The 19,977-nt window shown below is 41.1% G+C and overlaps 1 protein-coding gene and 2 pseudogenes across 9 annotated transcripts in view; all 3 read right to left on the reverse strand.

Annotated features, from left to right (window-relative positions):
* The window catches only part of LOC138737113 (tyrosine-protein kinase Fyn), a 253,161-nt gene that overhangs the window by 137,401 nt on the left and 95,783 nt on the right, over nucleotides 1-19,977 (reverse strand). The window lies entirely within an intron of this gene.
* Nucleotides 6,422-6,540, reverse strand: LOC138738171 (5S ribosomal RNA; annotated as a pseudogene).
* On the reverse strand, nucleotides 7,374-7,490 carry LOC138738329 (5S ribosomal RNA; annotated as a pseudogene).

Genomic DNA, 19,977 nt, shown 5'->3' on the forward strand with positions numbered 1-19,977 from the left:
GTATGTTTTATGTCTACCCGAATAATATGAATATTCCTTTTCCTTTGGGTGTTGTTTCCTCCATATATCCAAAAGTTGCATTTCTTCCATCGATTTAATTATAAATTTGGTTACTTTGTTCTTTCTGTTAATTTTTTTCCCAGTTTTGTCCATATTTGAATCCAAATTAAGGTTGAAATCCTCTCCTGTTAATATGTTCCCTTACGTATCTGCTATCTTCAAAAAAATATCTTGCATAAACTTTTGATCTTCTTCGTTAGGTGAATATACATTGAGTAGATTCCAAAACTCCGAATATATCTGACATTTTATCATTACATATCTCCCTGCTGGATCTATTATTTCCTCTTCTATTTTAATTGGTACATTTTTACTGATTAATATAGCTTCTCCTCTAGGTTTTGAATTATACGACGCTGCTGTTACATGTCCTACCCAATCTCTCTTTAATTTCTTGTGCTTCAATTCAATTAAATGTGTTTCTTGCACAAATGCTATATCAATTTTTTCTTTTTTCAGTAAATTTAGCAGTTTCTTCCTTTTGATTTGGTTATGTATTCCGTTAATATTTAAAGTCATATAGTTCAGCGTAGCCATTTCATACTTCGCTTATCCATTTCTGCTTTCTTGTTTTGAACACTTTATAAGACAACATTTCTAAAACTTCAAACATTTTCCTTATTCTCTTATTTAAAACTTCTTTAACCCCATTCTCCCCTCCCCCTCCTGAGTTGCCCTTTATCCCTTGTCGGGCAACCACATCTCCCCTCTCCATTTGGATTTGCGAATTCACTCGCAAGCGTCAACTGATTTTGCAGTGACCGTAACTCCTCCCCACACAGCCCCCCCCGGAAAAGATTTCAATTTTCATATGTAACAAAGGTCACTCTTTTAATTCCCTCCTTATTCCCTTTCCCTCCCTTATTAATTCTTGTCTAAACTCTAAATACGGATACATTCATGTATACACACTATGTATATACACACATATACCCATTTACACATATACATATAGTTCATGGTCATTTTTACTCTCATTACATGTCTTCATCTCTCTGCTTGTTTTGTAGTTGTTCTGCAAATTTTCTTGATTCCTCTGGATCCGAGAATAGTCTGTTTTGTTGCCCTGGAATAACTATTTTAAGTACCACTGGGTACTTTAACATAAATTTATATCCTTTTTTCATACGATTGTTTTTGCTGTATTGAACTCCTTCCTCTTCTTCAGGAGTTCAAAACTTATGTCTGGATAGAAAAAAATTTTTTGACCTTTATATTCCAGTGGCTTTTTGTCTTCTCTTATTTTCTTCATTGCTTTCTCCAATATATTTTCTCTTGTTGTATATCTTAAGAATTTTACTAAAATGGATCTTGGTTTTTGCTGCGGCTGTGGTTTCGGGGCTAATGTTCTATGTGCCCTCTCTATTTCCATTTCTTCCTGTAATTCTGGTCTTCCTAGGACCCTGGGGATCCAATCTTTTATAAATTCTCTCATATTCTTGCCTTCTTCATCTTCCTTAAGGCCCACTATCTTTATATTATTTCTTCTATTATAGTTTTCCATTATATCAATCTTCTGAGCTAACAGCTCATGTGCCTCTTTAACTTTTTTATTAGATTCTTCTAATTTCTCTTTTAAGTCCTCTACTTCCATTTGTACAATTATTTCTCGTTCTTCCATATTTTCCACTCTTTTTCCTATCTCTGATATGACCATTTCTATTTTATTCATTTTTTCTTCTGCATTCTTAATTCTTCTTTTTATCTCATTAAATCCTTGTTATTGCCATTCTTTCACTGATTCCATATATTCTTTAAAAAAAGATATATCCATTGTCTTGCCTTTCTCTTCTTCTTCCATTTCTTTCTGTTCTTCTTCTTCTTCTTCTTCCTCTGGGTTGACCATCTGTTGTTTCCTTGTTTTCTTTTTACCCTCTTCTTTCTTGTTGTCGTTATTGTCTGTGTTCTGCACCTGCTGCTGTGTTGCAGGTGTCTCTCTCAGCTGTGGAGATCGACTCCGCAGTTGTATCCCCCTCCCGTCAGTGTGTTTTTTTTTCATGCGTATCGCGCATGCGCGACTCCTCGCACTTTTACTTGGCTCTGTGAGCCATTTTTGTAGTCCCGAGCCCGGGACTTCCACTGACCTGGCTTCTCTCTCCGCGGCGGGCCTCCTCAGACAGGTAAGGCATTCACCTTCTTCTTCCGACGTTCTTTTTTCTTCTCTTCTTCCTGTTGTTTTTGACTTTTCTCTCTTCGCTGCCATTTTCTTCTCACCTTTATTTTTACTTTGTTGTAAATTTTAATCTTGTACCTTTGTGTTTTGTGCGGTTTTTTAAAAAACTTTTCGGGAGAGGGCTGGAATTCCCTGACCGGCCACTACTCCATCACGTGACTCCTGCCAGTACACTTTCCAATTCAGTGACTGGTGTGAAGTTTTCAATTCAGATTTGCATTTTGCATTTGGGAGTGATCAAAGGATTAAACCATTCACCCTACTTGTCCCACTTGACAGGACATTGGAATAGGAGACAGGCTTTAGCCTATTGAGTTTGTTCCACTATTATTTACACTGGACAAGGAAAATTTTCCTTCCTGAACACTTTTGGGTGTATTTTATGGATTTTGGGCTGCTGATTACAAAACTCTCCTTAGATTTTCTTTTTTTTTAAACTTTATTTTGTATTTTTTCAATAAAAATAAACAGATTTTTACTGAATAATTAGTCTAATAATAAAACAGTAAAACAAACCCAACCCCTCCCCTTCCCACAACAGGGAAGCATTAAAAATAAACAAAAACATTCAGTGATTTGCAATATTACTAAATTCATATTCTTAAAAATCATAATTATTATGTAAATTATATGCAATTTTCTCCATATAGATACACGACTTCAACTCATTATGCCATCGAACTACATTTACCTCCGCTTCATCTTTCCAACACCTTAGATTTTCTTATCACAAACTTTTTTTTAGATCTAGCCTATTTTTTGTGATTTCATATCATTTTTTAAGTCTACTTCAAGCACACAAAACCATGAAGTACATTATGTCACTGAAAATTCATTTTCTACATTCACATTTGAACTTCTTCCCTGTTGATCTTGATGCAGTCAGTGACGAACATGATGAAAGATTTCACCAGGACACTGCAACCATGGAAAAACAGTATCAGGGCAACTGGAATCCTTCAATACTGGCGAGATCAGTGGCAAAACATTTTTAGGTCAGTTGAACTAATGCAAGGTGTCGGCATCATTATGCAATTAAATGGTAAATTAAATAAAAGTTAATTTAATGATTCTCCAACATCCTACATGATACAGCAAATCTGAAATTATCTTTGTGTTCACCTTGAAGTTGTCTATCATAATCTTGTTTTTTTTTCAAGAAGCGAACCTTTTGAAAAAAATTGTTGTCCAGCGTTATTGTTGATTGTTTATGTCAATATTTCCCACTCTCTGCCTCTTCCTCATGATGCCTTTTACATCTGCCATTTTTATTTGTCCATCTTAAATATTTTCCAGTGGTGTGGCTTCTATTGGCTTCTGTGGTAGCAAAATCTACTCACTCAAAGAACTCTTGTCTCTATTTGAAATCTGCTTTACTTGATGTTTCTGGGATTGGAGGTTAATTAGATGATCCTTGGAGTGAAATGGTTATCATATGAGGAACTTATCTTAGCAAAGATAACCAATGTTTTGAGCTTTAGCCCTTCATCAAAGTATGAGCAAAATGTAGGCAGGCATCTGAATAAAATTGTATTCATTTTATTCAAATGCCTGTCTGCATTTTGCTCATACATTGAAGGATTCAAGCTCAAAACATTGGTTATGTATCTTTGTCTTTAAACATGTCTTTATCTAGGAAAAAATAACATAATTTAAGAAATAACATCACAGTATTCGAACAAATTTGGGAACCGTACATGGAACAAAACAGAGAAGTCCTACCGCGGACCTCCACCCCCTAAAATGACAGAAGGAGAAGAAGATGAAATGAACTGACCCAGTGTGTAAAAGTAGATGATACAAATTTCTTGTTTATTTTCATTGTGTGATGACATTGTTTAATGGGTTTAACGTATCATATAGGTTGAACATTGAGTGGGTGGGGATGGGGGGGTGAAGGACGGAGGGAAGGGAGGGGGGAAAAGGGGAGAAAATTACACTATGTTTATTCAAGAGGGAAATGTTTGTGTATGTTTTGGTTAGTATGGTTCATAGTGTGAAAAATAAAATAAAAAAAAACATGTCTTTATCTTTGCTATATATTGCTGAATTTCTCCAGCATTGTGTATTTACTCCAATTGCTGTGCCCTTGGACTTTCGTGTTTTACTCCATCATATGAGGGGTGTTTGATGGCTCTAGAACTACTGTACTCACTGGAATTTAGAAGGATGATGGTGGGTGGGGGGGGATCTCATTGAAGCCTATAATTTACTGAAAGGCCTAGATAGAGTGGATATGGAGAGGTTGTTTCCTTTGGTAGGGGAAGTCTGAGACCAGAGGGCACAACTTCAGAATACAGAAATGTTCCATTAGATCAGGAATTTCTTTAGCCAGAGGGTGGTGAATCTATGGAATTCGTTGCCGCAGATGGCTGTGGAGGCCAAGTCATTAGGGATATTTAAGATCAGAACTGGATAAATTCTTAATTAGGAAAAGCACCAAGGGTTACAAGTCAGTGAAAAGGATAGTCAGCCAGCCTTGATTTAGACTTGATGGGCTGAATGGCCTAATTCCACTCTTATGTCTTATGGAGATTGGTTCACCTAATTCTAGTCAGTTCAGCCTGGAGAAACATCTGCCCCACATCCAGGCTATCCAATTCTCTCAGAATTTTTGTAAGCTTCAAAGAGATCGCCCCTCAACGAATACAATCCGGTGGTCCCCGTCTCTTCTCGCATGGCAGTCCAGTGAACCTTCATTGCATCATCTGTGGCAAATGCATTCTTTCAGAGCCAGCAGAACAAATCTCCATACAATATTCCAAGCATAGTATGAATGTAGCAAGGCATCTTTGCTCCTGGACTGAAACCCTCTTGCTATGGCCAACATTTCATTTGGCCTCCTTAACTGCTTGCTTCACCACATGCATGTTTCCAGTGACCAGTCTTCAAAAATCACACAGGTATCTAAACATGCCTTGACCTAATGCCAATTAATCATGTTGCCTTTATGGCCCTCTTAAAGTGGATAACACCATATTTACCAACCTTATAGCACCTCTGCCATATTTTTGTCACCTTCTCAACAACTAAATTGCCTTGAAGATTCTTTGTGTCTTCCTCATGATCTCACCCCGTTTCATGTCGCCAACAAGCTTAAAAACCTGTTGGCTCAGCCAAATCACGAAAGGCGTTTTGAAAATAGGTGGCAGGGTGGTCAGCTGGCTCCCGGCTGAATCCTATTCTCTGATGTTGTCTGTGTGAAGTTTGCACATTCTCCATTGCGTGGGTTTTCCCAGATGTTAGAGGTTTGGATTTGGAGCTCGGGTTGCCGATGGTTAGGGCTGAAGTCTGTGTGGCTGCAGAGACTGTGGAGCGCTGGAGGCAAAACCTATAGCCACTCAGTGACTCTGAAGGGACTCTCTTTTATTTCTCTTTCTCGGACTGTGAGGGCACCCCACAATTTCTGCAGATGGAAAATCTCTGTCTGCCTTATGGCAGACTAAAGGTAATTTTGTGCAATATCACACCGGCTATACTACATGACAATAAAAGAATCTTGAATACATTTTGCCCCAGAGGAAGGTCAACCAGTAACCAGGGCGTGTTCAACCAGTCCATATGGTTGTATCACAGTTTCTTGAGACACGATTCCAGTTCATCTATGCCCCAAACGTCGGTAGACTTCGGGATCGGTCAACACTGAATAACGTCCCTTTGCTCAAGGACTCTAAAGAAGTCTTGTTCCGAAACATAGGCATCAGTTCCATCATTTCATATCTTTAGAAAATATTGTTTAGGAACTTCTATCATGTACAGGTACAAGGGTCTGCAATGAGGGATCTGCCGGGGGTATACTCCTCCAGTTACCACTGGCACCACAGGACTGGTCTTCTTCCCACATCTGAGATTCAAACGGCTAAACTCAATGCTTCCCCTCAACCCATCCTTGCTATCAAAGACCAGAGGTCAACCTCCTATCCACTGAAAACACCCATGTGAGGCATTGCCTCAAGAAGGCAGCTATCATCATAAAACACCCCATCACCTTGGTCACAAACACTTCTCGCTGCTACTTTTAGGACGAAGGTGCAGAAGCCTGAAGACCAGCACAGCTAAAAGGTAAAGGTTCCATTATTCGAATGTTTGTTACACTTCGAATGTAACAAACATGAAATGCTTTTAACTTTTGTCAACCATAAAGCAGACAGAGTTGCCACTGCCACTTTGTCCAGCGCCCCTCACAGAAACCTACAGCACCTGGTATTCCCAGGCGCTCTCCCATCCAAGTACTGACCAGGCCTGAGCCTGGTAAGCTTCCGAGATCAGACGAGATCGGGCGTTTTCAGTCTAGTACGGCCGTAGGCAGCAGGTGCCTGCTTCTGACAACACTTAACCAACTCACCAGCACACACACATATGCCACTGCACACTCAGGAACAATACAACAAATAAGACAAGCAAAACATTTCAATATAGACAGTCCTAGAGAGAGAGAAGTGAAGCAGAGAGCGACAGAGGGAGAGAGAGAGCGAGTGAAAGACAGAGAGAGACAGAGCAACAGTGAGTGAGAGAGTGAAAAGTAAAGAGAGAGTGTGACAGATAGAAAATAGAGAAAAAGTGAGTGAGAGAAGAAAGTATGAGAGTGTGAAAGTAGATAAAAGAAAGAGATAGAATGATGCAGGATTACTTAAAGAATGAGAAGGATTAAAAGGGAATGAATTAATGAAGGAATAAAAGAAAGAAAGAGTGAGAGTGACAGAGAGAGGAAAGAAAAGAGAGAGAGTATGAGAGATATAAAATAGAGAAAGAGTGAGTGAGAGAAGAAAGTAAGAGAGTGTAAAAGTAGATAAAAGAAAGATAGAATGATGCAGGATTACTTAAAGAATGAGAAGGATTAAAAGGGAATGAATTAATGAAGGAATAAAAGAAAGAAAGAGTGAGAGTGACAGAGAGAGGAAAGGAAAGAGAGAGAGTATGAGAGATATAAAATAAAGAAAGAGTGAGTGAGAGAAAGAAAGCAAGAGTGCATCAAAGTAGGTTGAGAAATAGAATGAGGCATAATGTGAAGGAATGAGAAGAATTAAAAGAGAATGAATGATGGAATGAAAGGAAGAGAGAAAGAAAGAGAAAAAAGATAGAGAGAAAGAGAGAGAGAGAAGCAGAATAGAAGAAAAATGGGTTGGTAGAGAGAGGCAAAAGCCTACGGCACCTGGTATTCCCAGGCGGTCTCCCATCCAAGTACTGACCAGGCCTGAGCCTGGTAAGCTTCCAAGATCAGACGAAATCGGGCGTTTTCAGGCTATTAGATGTAGATTCAAGAACAGTGTTTATCCACAGCTATGAGACTCCAGAACCTCTCCTTAATCCCCTAAACATGAACTACATCTGGACCACAAAAGATCTGTTTGCACAATTGAAACTTTGCTTTTATTTCTTGCACTAACCATTCTTATTTATTACTTCTTTTTATGTGTGACATATTGTGGCAATTTAATTTATACTATTGTTACAAGCATTTAGAGAAGTACAGTCAATTTCCCAGTATACGGCACCTACCGGGATCACAAATGCTGGATATGCAAATTTTCCGGTTGACTGAGACACACTCCTACAATGCCTAACTAATTACAGTTGCATTAAGAATACACAATTTAAAAGACAAAAGTCAGTGCAAAACGTAAAATGTAATTTGAAAAAATTCAGTATTGTAGACTTTAATTAGAGAAGCATAGTCTTCTCAGGGATAGACAGCATGGGTCTGTGAGAGGAAGGTCATGGCTCATGAGCCTAATTGAGTTTTTGAGGAACTGACAAAAAAAATTGGATTTTAGTAAGGCATTTGACAATGTTTCCCATGGTAGACTCTTTCAGAAGGTCATGATAACTGGGATCCAGTGAACCTTAGCTGTGTGGATTCAGAATTGGCTTGCCTGCAGAAAGCTGAAGGTAGTAGTAGATGGAACGTATTCTGCCTGGAGGTCAGTGACTAGTGAAGTTCCGCAGAGATCAGTACTGGAAGTCCTGCACTTTGAGATTTTTATAAAAGACCTGGATGAAGAAGTGGAAGGATAGGTCAGGAAGTTTGCAGATGACCCAAAGGTTGGAGGTGTTATGGATAGTGTGGAAGGTTGTCATAGGTTTCAACAGGATATAGGCAGGATGCAGAGTTAAATGGAGAAGTGGCAGATGAATTGAGTGAAATGATGTACTTTGGAAGGTCGAAATTGAAGGTGGAGTACATGGTTAATAGCAGGGTTCTTAAAAGTGTGGAAGAATAGAAGGACCTTGGGGTCCAAATCGATTGATCTCTCTCAACGTTGCTGCACAGGTTGATGGGATAGTTAAGAAGGTCAGTTGTATTCTGGCCCTCATTATTAGTCAGGGAATTGAATTCAAGAACCATGAGGTCATGTTGCAGCTCTATAAAACTGTAGTTAGACTACACTTGGAATATTATGTTCAGTTCTGATCACCGGGCTACGGGAAGAACATAGAAGCTTTGGAGAGGTTTCAGAGGAGATATACCAGGATGTTGTCTGGATTGGAGAACATTTATGAGGCAAGGTTGACAGAGCTAGAGCTTTTCTCTTTTGAGTAAAGATGCATGAGAGGTGACTTAAGATTATGTCTACACAATTATGAGAGGTAAAGATAGGATGGACAGCGAGCAGCCTTTTCCCAGAGTGACAGTAGTAAATAGCCGAGGACATCTGTGCAAGGTGAGGGGAAGTAAGTTCTGAGGAAATGTCAAGGCCAGTTTTTTTTAATATACCCATAGAGAGCAATGGGTGTCTGGAACGCATTTTAAAGATGGTGGTGGAGGCTGGTACAGTAAGGACATTTTAAAGACTCATGGATGGAAGAAAAATAGAGAGTTATGGATGTGAGGTAGATTGTTGAGTAGTTTTATATAGGTCAGCACAACATTGTGTGCCAGTGGGTCTGTGTTTTAAAGTTCTATGTTTTATTGTAATTGGTGTATCTGCGTACTTTTTGACAACAGCATAGGAATTTCAGTGTATCTGTACATTGTACCCATACATATGACAATAAACTCTCATCTTAGGAGGAAAATCCTGCTGAACTCAGTCTAGAATTGGCTGTTAAACAGGAACATTTGCAGATGCTGTGATTGTAGTGCCACACACAAAAGTGCTGGAGAAACTCGGCAGGTCATGCCGCATCCTCAGGAAGCAAAGATATCACCAATGTTTTTGGGCCCGAGCTCTTCGCCAAGGAACCTTTTGTGTATTGCACTGGGATTGGCAGGCCTGTCATTAAACATCGCGGGGCATAGAGTGCAGCCCCCCCCAATGAATCAGGAGGTATGGGTGGGGAAATCCAATGGGCATCAGTGTCCTACTCATCACATTGTGCCGCTGACCGAATTCAGCTGCTTTCAATGGAAGTTTTTAAATAGTTTACACTAAACTAAGTCCAATATCTTAGAAGGTCATTTATTTCATGCATAAATATTTCCACTTCACTTTTAAACCTCTTTCCAATGCAAGTATCTTTTTCATTAACTGCATCTAAAGCTTTCTCCTCAGTGTCCGATTTAAAAATATCGATGTGGAATGAACAGGGAAAAAATCCTTTTCAATCCACAACCATGAATAAAGCTCTGAAATCGGCTCCGTTAATAATTAAGAGCATAAAGCATTCTGGGATGCTGACAGGTTGCATCACAGTCTAGTTTGAGAATTTGACTGCCCAAGACGGAAGGCGGTTTCAGAAGGTAACAGAGCCAGGTTCGTCACAGGCTCGAACCTCCCATTCACTGATTGCCTCTATGAGAGGCACTGCCTCAAGAGTACAGCCAGCATTATCCTCGTCACAACCTCTTCTCACTGCTGCCTTCGGGCAGAAGCTGAAAGACAAGCACGTCTAGGTTCAAGAACAGTTTTTATCCAAGAGCTATCAGGCTCTTGAACATCCCTTTATTACACTAATCAGGGACTGCTCCGATATTAGGTAGTCCCATTTTCAGTTCATTTTCTATTTGTGTGGGACTGTCACTTTAACAGAACAAATTTAACAAAACCCTGAAGGCTTTGGAGTTCGACTGTGAGCTGACAGACAGGCTGAAGACAGCGTGCTCCTAAATTGGATACATCAGAAGAGAGAGGAGGTGACCCTGGAAAATTCAGGTGCAGAGACCATGTGACCAACAGATTCAAGACACAGTACACAGTTTGTTCAGGGGCCATTTTAAAGAAGCAGTGCTGTGGAGCAGAGCTCTTGGAAGTAATACAGTACTGAATTGGCCCTGTGTGTGGAAACAGACAATCTGTCTGATTTCTCCAGGAGTAGTGGTCATTTTAAGGAGACAGCACTTGGAGAAGCATCCTTTAAAGGGATACTGTGCTGAATGTGGCCTCGTGTGGAGATAGACAATTATAGGGGAATGAGAATACCACTCTGTGACCCAAAAAAAAGTCACTTTGAAAAGTAACTTGTTGAATGCCATCACGGCAACGGAAAAGTCACTTCTGAAGGTCACTGTGAACGGCCGACCAAACAAAAGGGTTTGTGGAAGCTTGGTGAAAAATCTCTTGCTTCGTGACCTCTACGCCAAGGCAAAGGGATGTTTTGGTTGTCATTCACCTGAAAAGGGCATTTCTCTCGAAGCACATCGCCAAGGATTTTGTGAGTTAATAAACAGTCTGTTGCCCTGGTCTCTCCCACCTATTTCGGGAACTTCTCTGCATCCATCTAAAGCCTGCACGTCGCATCGATTTAAAACCTGCATGTAAACATTGGATTTTCTGAGACTGAAATTTGAACTACCTTTCCAGAATTAGGACTAAGCTGCAGTAGTAAAGGCATTCCACACACACACACACACACACACACACACACACACACACACACACACACACACACACACGTGTTCACACATAGTTGGAGGTTAACTGTAAATAAGTTTAGATAATTGTAGAAAAATTAGATAAGGTGTTATATTATTGTTAATTAACAATTAAATATATTATTTTAAATATAACATTGTCTGGGCTCATTTCTATTGCTGCTTTTTGGGTGATGTAAAATAACTGTCTGCACTATTGCTAAGTCATTTTTTTGCACTTGAGGATAATGATATTTGTTATCTATTTTTTGTAGTTATTATCTCATTTTAATTTAATTAAGTATAGTACCTGTTCAGCTTCAGCAAGCAAGAATTTTGGTGAAAATGCACATTGTACAATGTACCATATATGACTGGGGTGACCAAACTGTGGCTCACGAGCCACATGCAGCTCTTTGACAGGGAGGGTAGCTGTCGGCAGCGGGGAGGGTAGGTGTTCGCAGCGCCGAGGGTGGCTGTCACTAGTGGGGAGGGTGGCTATCAGTGGGTCGCCAGCTCACTGTCAAGAGTCTGCCTGCTGCTTGGCACCTGAAAGCTGCTAGCCGCCTTGCTGCTTTCAGGTGCCTAGGGGGAACGTTTCATGTGTAAACTTGATTAGAAAAAAAATCTTTTGCGAAATTGCTCCCTTTGAAACAGGGCTTCTTCACTATCTGCAGCGTATCAGCAAATGGATGATTTGCAAGACAAGGATTGGAAAATACTTTCCCCAACAAAACTGTACCAGGGGTGGGCAACCTCCCGTGCCGGCCCCCCCAGCCCCATAGTCCTGCGCTGGCCGCCCCAGCCCTGATGTCCAGTGCTGGGGGGCTGTCAGGCAGCGGGGAGGGGGGGCTATTAGGCGCAGGGAGTTGGGTCGCCAGCTGATTGTCATCAGCCCACCCCCTGCTAGGCACCTGAATGCTGCTAGCCGCTTTCAGGTGCCTAAGGTTTTACACAAAAAACATTCACATTTCTATTTTATTTCTCCTGAAAATGCAAAGTACATCGATATGCTGGGGATTTAATTAACGGTTATCATATCCAGAAACCATCCCCGGTATCTTGATCTGACGCTCAGGAGGGAAGTTGAAGCACAGGAAGTTTATGATTGTCTCTGATGGAATTTGATCATTTTCCAGTTCAATTATCATGACTGGGTGGGTCACTTGTTATTTTAGGATGCGAGAAAGATTTGTCACTGTAGCTTAGTGGGCTCGCCAGTGGCTGTACTTTGAGAGGTGTCTAAGGAGATTCGGTATGTCACCGAAAACTCTCACAAACTTCTACAGGTGGACCGTGGAGAGCCTTCTGGCTGGTTGCATCATTACCTGGTTATGGAGGCACCAACTCTCAGGACAAGAAGGGTTGTTAACTCAGCCTGTGACATCACAGGCCCCAGATTTCACTCCATCGAGGACATCTACACGAGGCGGTGTCTTAAAAAAGCAGCCTCTCTCCTTAAAGACCCCCACCACCCAGACCATGCCCTCTTCACTCTGCTACCATTGGTGAAAAGGTACAGGAGCCTAAAGATGAGCGTTCAACGGCACCGGGACAGCTTCTTCTTTGCTGCCATCAGATCCTGCCTTACTTTTCAGGCTCCATTTATTGTTATCATTATTCTGTGGAATGCTCTGCCACAGAGGGTGATAGAGGCGGATTCGCTGACTATGTTCAAAAGAGAGTTAGATAAGACTCTTGTGTAACGGAGTTAAGGGTTATGGGGATAAGGCTGGAAAGGGGTACTGATGGTAATGATCAGCCATGATCTAAAATGGCGGTGCTGGCCCGACAGGCCAAATGACCTACTCCAGCTCCTATTGTCTATTGTCTATTTTCTTACATTAATGTTGTGACATGGTTATAACATGAACGCTTGCCCTTTGACGCTGCTGCAAAACTCCACATTTCATGACTTGTTCCTGACAAGAAATCCTGATTTTGACTCGAGTTGCTCAGATTTGTTCATTACCAAAATAATGCCATTTTTTGTAGCAGAGGTTCAAAAACTGCTTTCTTGGATTTACATTAATTATTTATTCTATCTGCTTCGAGATAAGAAACAATGGATTACGCTACGGCAATTGTTTGATAAGCCACCCTCCGGTGGAAGGATGATAGGGAATAAATTTATTTCACTGTATCTTGGTACATGTGAAAACCTAAGAAACGGATGTGAAAATGATAATGGGGGATTTCAGGGCTCTGGATGATAGACTGGGTCAGCAGTAACATAAAAGTGAACGTTTTGAGGAATACTTTCTGTATCAGCAAGTTACTGGCCCAATGAGTGAAGGGGTATTTCTGGTCTTCTTGGAAATAAGCCATGTTAAGTGGAACAAAAATCTGAGAATATCAAGAAGATGACAAACATAAGGTTTAGAGCAGCTATTCTCAACTTTCTTTTTTGGCTATAGCCCCCTTAGGAACCCGCTCAAAGTTTATGGGTCCCCTTCCCTGTGAAGCAGTCAAGTTTAGTTGGTTTCTTCCATACTTCTCTCCTACCAACTACCGAAAAAATATTTCATGAATTGAATCCGTGCCCCCCCCTTTAAACATGCTAATAGCCCCCAATGGCTGGTTTAGAGTATCCCTGGGAAAGGATATAGACCATTCCATGATAAAAAGTAGTGCACTGGCTAGGCACCAATTTAAATGAGATGAGAAAAGATCTGACCTGAGTAAATTGGAAACGTACAACTGAACTGGCAAAAGTACAATTGAACATCAAGAGACTATTAAGGTGGAGATGTTTGACAAACACATTTGACATCACTCCATAAGGGCGCATGGTCGGTAAATTACAGCAGAAGCCTTGTGAGTGACTAGAAAGGAAGAGTAAAATAGAAGAGTAGACTAATATAACGGGACAGCTGGTAAACACAAATGAGAATCAAACTAATTGCAGCAAAAGTTGAGAGGGGAAGTGAAAAACAAAAATGTCAGGAAAGGCTATAATCATTTTTTAAAAATCGAAACATTTTATAGTCACGTGAGCAGGAATAAGGTTTTAAAATGAAGTGATGAGAAATACTGATGACCATAAATTCTACTCCTGGAGGGAGAGGATGAGCGAGGTTCTAAGAGAGTATTGTACCTCCATCTTCGTTAAGGATGCTGAAATTAAGATTCTCGACGGGATGTAAAACTGTTAAGGAAGTGTACGGAAAGGCCAACTCCTGTTAAAGTGGATACATCACCGGGTGCAGATGAGATGCGTCATTCGCTACTAAGGGTAGGAGGAGGAAATAAAATTGCTTTGATCTTCCAAACATCTGTGGGCTAATAGTGATGTGCAATAAATGGAAAACTGCAATCGTTACACCCTTTTTAAAAAAAAATAAAGTGAAGGGATGAATCCATTAACTATGGACCAATTACTTTAAACATCATGCTGGGGAAGATTCTAACAATAATTCACATGAACAGAATTTCTACTGTATTGGGCAAGAGTGGATTGATTAAAGAAACAGGCTTAAGACATAGGAGCAGGAATCGACTATTCATCCCACTGAGTCAGCCCTGCCATTTAAACATGAGCTGATCCATTTTCCCACTCAGCCCCACTGCCCAGTCTTCTCCCCATAACCCTTGATGCCCTGGCTTATCAAGAACCTTAAATACACCCAATGACTTGGCCTCCACAACTGCCTGTGGCAACAAATTCCACAGATTCACCTTCTTTGGTGAAACAAATTCTCTGTTTTAAGTAAACACCCTTCAATCTTGAAGTTGTGCCCTCTTGTCTTAATCTCTCCCATTATGGGAAACAACATTTCTACATCTACTCTGTCTATGCCATTCAACATTCAAAATGTTTCAGGCCAGGAGCCGTCAAACATTATGAAATGCAAATCATATTTAACAGTTTTGTTTAAATGAAGTAACTGGAAAATGTATCTGTGGATTTCTAAAGAAATTTGGTCAGGTACAAGGTTTCAATGAAGATTGAGCATCAATGATTATCACTGGGTGGTACTGTTGCGTTTAGCGCAATGCCTTTACGGTGTCAGCAAATGGGTCTAGGGGTTCGAATCCTGCGCTGTCTGTAAGGAGTTTGTACGTTCTCCCCAGGATTTCCCTGGGGGCTCTGGTTTCCTCCCACCGTTCAAAATGACCGGGGGGGGGGGGGGGGAGAGTAGGTTAATTAGGTTCAAATTGGGCAGCACGGACTTGTGCGCTGAAATGGCCTGTTACCAGGCTGCATGTCTGAATTTAAAAAAAAATTGAATCAAAGTATCTGTGCCAGCCTGGGTAGCAAATGTGCTCAGTTACAGGAAAGAGTAATAATTTTATTGTGTTAGTACTGGAAAAAACCAAGAGCATTAGTTTTTCCAAGATTTAGACTCAGACATAAAGGTCACAATTCCAAACATCGTGATGACATGATGTCTGAAGGCCCAGCAAACTTGGTGCAGGTCAATAGGCTCCAAAGAGATAGCAGTTTGGTGAAATGAGTAGATAGGTGGCAGATTAAATGTAATACAGGAAAACATGAAGCTTCACATTTTACTTGGAAAAATGAAAAGAGGCAAAGTAAATGAGGGCTACAAGAACAAGGAGATCTGCATACTGATTGAGAGCAGTAAGTCAGATTGAAAAAAATAACTAACAAATGTTTTGGGGCTTTAGAAATACAGGCCTAGAGATCAAGAGTGGTGAACCTTGATAAAACTTGGGTTTTGTCTGACATTGTTCTTTAAGGAAAAAAATGTAAGACTTTAGAGAGGATACAGAAGAGGTTCACTAAAATTATTTCAGACCTGAGGTACTTCAGTGATGTGGATGGACTGGAGAAGCTGAAATTGTTCTCCTTAGAACAGAGGTGGTTGTGAGCAGACCTGGTAGAGGTATCTGGAATTAAAAGAGAAGTCGAGAGGAACTGTTCAGGAACCAAGGGGACAGAGAATGAAAGCGATTGGGAAAGGATCCAGAAGTAAAACAAAGGTAAGCGTTTTACGCACTGACAATACACGCTGGAGTAAACACAGCGGATTCAATTGCTGAGTTTCAAAGGGAACTGGATAAAGGATTTGACGGGAAAATGCTCACAGGTCTATGGGAAGAGGACAGGGGAGCTGTTCCTCCACAAGCCAGTCAGGTGACCATGAGCTGTAAATGACTCACCCTTGTTAGAGATCATTGCTTGTGCAGTGATAATGTGGCTGGCCACTTAAAAGTCAGTGAGTGAATGCTGTCCAGGACTTGCTGCCTTGCAGACATGGACGGCTTCATTTACCAAGGAGTTGGGAATGGAATTTAATGTTATTCAGTGAACAACTTCACTTCTGAGCTGTTGACAGGAAGAACCAGTGATGGAGTCCGTCCTTGAAAATAACAAGATGAAGAATTTTGAGACACTGCACTCAAGGCAAAGAATAAGCCAAAATTTTACGTGGTCATCAGGTCAGCCGCTGCCTGTGGACTAACAATCACTGAAGTCAACAGGTCCTTCCTTCCCTGGGTGCCCCGGAGAAACATCAGGCACTCAGGTCTTAACATCAAGTGAAGATCCCTTCAATTCCTGCTCAGATTTCCAGCATGGACATCTTCCTTCTCTGATCCATGATGGTGACAGCTGCTCTTCCACTTTACATTTTGTTAACTTTGCGCCCATTTTTAATCGATTTCAGCATGTAGTAAAACACCAAAACCTGGCACCTCCAGGAATTTGGTGGTGCTGGATCAGCATATTTTCAATCGAGTAAATGTTATTCCTTTTAATACACACATAATTTTAAAAATATATTATTTATAGATACAGCTTGGTAACAGGCCTTTCCGGCCCATGAGCCCTCTTTCCCCAATTACACCCATGTGACCAATCAACCTACCAACCCTGTACGTCAGTGGTTCTCAACTTCTATCTTTCCACTGAAATACCACTTTAAGTATTCCATATGCCATAGGTGCTCTGTGATTAGTAAGGGATTGCTTAAGGTGGGATGTGGGTGGAAAGAAAAAGTTTGAAAACCACTGCTTTAATCGTACCTCATGGACTCGTTACGTGCACGGTTTCATAACTCCAAAGGAAATAGGCCAATGACAATTTTTCTCAGGCAAAATATTTCAGTAACAATTGGGTCTAGAGCAGCAATTCTCCACCTTCCCTTCCCACTCACCTACCACCTTAAGCAATCCCTTACTAATCACAGAGGACTGATGGCATAAGGATTGCTTAAAGTGGTAGGTGAGTGGAAAGAAAAATGGTTGAGAACCACTGCTGTACATCTTTGGAACGTGGGAAGAAATCGGAGCTTTAAGAGGAAGCCCACAAAGACATGGGGAGAAGGTACAAATTCCTTACAGGTGGCGCCAGATTTGAACTTGAGTCGGTGGCACTGTAATAGCGCGGTGCTTACGATCTTATAATTCACTTTTTATTTACAAAAATGTGACACAGGGTACATATTTTTTAAATATAGTGAAGCCAGTGAGTTTAAAGGGAACAAGGGAAATGAGACATGAGTTTAAAAAGAACATGGAACAGGAGCCCAGTGAGTCAGATACAAAACCATCAGGAGACCCGTACAACTGGGCAGCAGATTATCAGAATTGCCAATTTAGATGGTATGGTCGTTAGTAGTGCTGCACTTAATATTTTATTTATTTTGCTTCAAGTGAATTAAAATGCCAGAACTGAACAAAACACTGGTTAGATCACAAACGATGGCACATTGTTGAGTTCACATCACAGAAAGACAGGATGGCATAAATCAGCTGTGGCCTTTCAAGTGCAAGATGAGGTCTGGGTCAAATAATTTCAGTTATGAGGAAAAGACTGTCCCAAATAAAACATCTCCAAAGGAGTGTGACAGAAGACTAATTGACGGAAGAATAATTGGATACTTAAAATTGAGAGGCATAGACGGCGTATACGGGGGACTGATTTCCCTTAGGGGAATGGTCAATAGCTTGAGGCACAAATTAAAAATAACTACAGGAAGATTGAGGGGAACCCAAGGGGAAAAAAAACAAAGATTGGTGCAGCTCTGAAATGTTGAAACTTGCTGCCTGAGAAATGGAAAAGGTACAAACCTTCAGCATATGTAAATACAGAATACATTGCAGTGGTGACCAACAAGGTGATACGCAGAGTGCAGTTATGGAGGTTAACATCAGCTCTTTCTCAAGTGGGTTGGAAGAGAGACTGAATGGCCACATAATTTTATGTGAGTTCTACAAGTACATTTCTTGCGGAACACTGGGATCGTTGAGGCATGGAGATGCACACGAGTGCTAGAAGTGGCGTTAGTCGACATGGGCATTTGATGGTTTGGTCATAGTTGATTGAAAGGACTGTTTCTGGGCTTGTCAATGGCTACAGACTTCCAAAACAACACCTTATTCAAGTGGGTGAAAAAAAATCAAGGATGTTGTTAGCGTATCTTTGGGAGAAATTATGACCCATTCCTATGAATCCCTGGTGCATGCCCATTCAAAGTAGGGAAGGAATATCCAGGATAATGTTGAGAACTTGGATTTTATTTGTCTGAAAATTGCATAAGGATCCTCATCCATCTCCCAAACTACCCACCTACTGGTCCGTCAAGCACCCCTTGCCCCTGCTGTGGCAAAACTCGTGGATCCCACATTGGCCTCATCAGCCACATTGGTACCCACCAAACCAGCGAGGAAGCAAGGCCAACCTCCGCCAGCAGGGATTGTCCATGATGAGGATTTCAAGCAACGTCTCGTCCGGCTCAATGAAAAGTGGACCCAAGTCATCATCTGTCCAATAGTTACATCTCACCACATCAATACACAGTTTCTCAAGAATGATATTAATATTAGTGGAGTACGATTGTGATAAAAAAATTCTCAGGCACTCTAGCTGTGGTAAAACATTACTGGAAATGGGCAAGTTGAATTATTTATTGTCACATGCACTGAGATATAGTAAAAAGCTTTGTTTTGAATGCTACTTGTGCACTCATTGATTTTTTATTGCACAGTTAATATTCATTGTCTGTTTACAGTTCTTCATTTGTTTACATGTGTGCAGTTTTTTTTCTTGCACTACTAATAAGTGGTAATTCTGCCTTGTCCACAGAAAACGGAATCTCAGAGTTGTATGTGATGTCATGTACGTATGCACTCTGACAATAAATCTGAAATCTACCCAGACAAGTTGACTCGTACAGAAGTATAGCAGGTAGTGGCAGCAAGTCCAACAGTGACAGGGTACATTGGAATTAATTCACAAAACTGATGGAGAATCTCAGCAGCTCCTGCAGCGTCCACAGGAGGGAAAGATGCATCACCAATGTTTTGGGTCTGATCCCTTCGTCAAGTTATGAGCAAAATGAAGCAGGCAAGTCCTGAATTAAAAAGGCAGGGGAAGGAGGGAAGAAGGGGAAGGGGGTGGACAGGGACACAGGCCAATAGGCAAGAGGGCAAAAGTGAAAATTGATCAGAGTGGGGGGGGGGGGGCTCTGTGAATGCAGAGCTAGAGGAAAGGAGACGAGAGAAAGGGAGAGGAAGCTAATTGAAGTTGGAGAAACCAATGACATCTGGTTGGAGGGTGTCCAGATGGAATACAAGGTGTTGTTCCTCAAATTGTTCGGTGGTCTCAAGATGGGCAGTGCATGAGACTATGGACAGACATGTCGGCATGGGAATGGGGCAAGGAATTGAAATAGGTACACAGTTGCATCTATAGCCCCACTCCCCTTAGCTCTGCTGAGATGTGCAGTCGTACCTTTTGCAGAAAACAGGGATCATGATAATTATTGACAGAGAACAAAATCAACTCCTAATCAATGCTGAAGAAGTTGTGAATAAAGAATCTCCCTTTACAGCAGCCAGCCTGATCGCAGATTGGTAACAACGCTGCCCACCCGTGGCTTTGTTTCCAGTGTTCTGGCAATGCGATGTTTTCAAAAAGCAGTATCTAGCACAGAACTATCGAAGCACTCTGCCTTGGCTCCAGGCCTCCCTGCAGTCCATATTA

Source organism: Narcine bancroftii, chromosome 6 (assembly GCF_036971445.1).
Source record: "Narcine bancroftii isolate sNarBan1 chromosome 6, sNarBan1.hap1, whole genome shotgun sequence".
NCBI classification, from domain to species: domain Eukaryota; kingdom Metazoa; phylum Chordata; class Chondrichthyes; order Torpediniformes; family Narcinidae; genus Narcine; species Narcine bancroftii.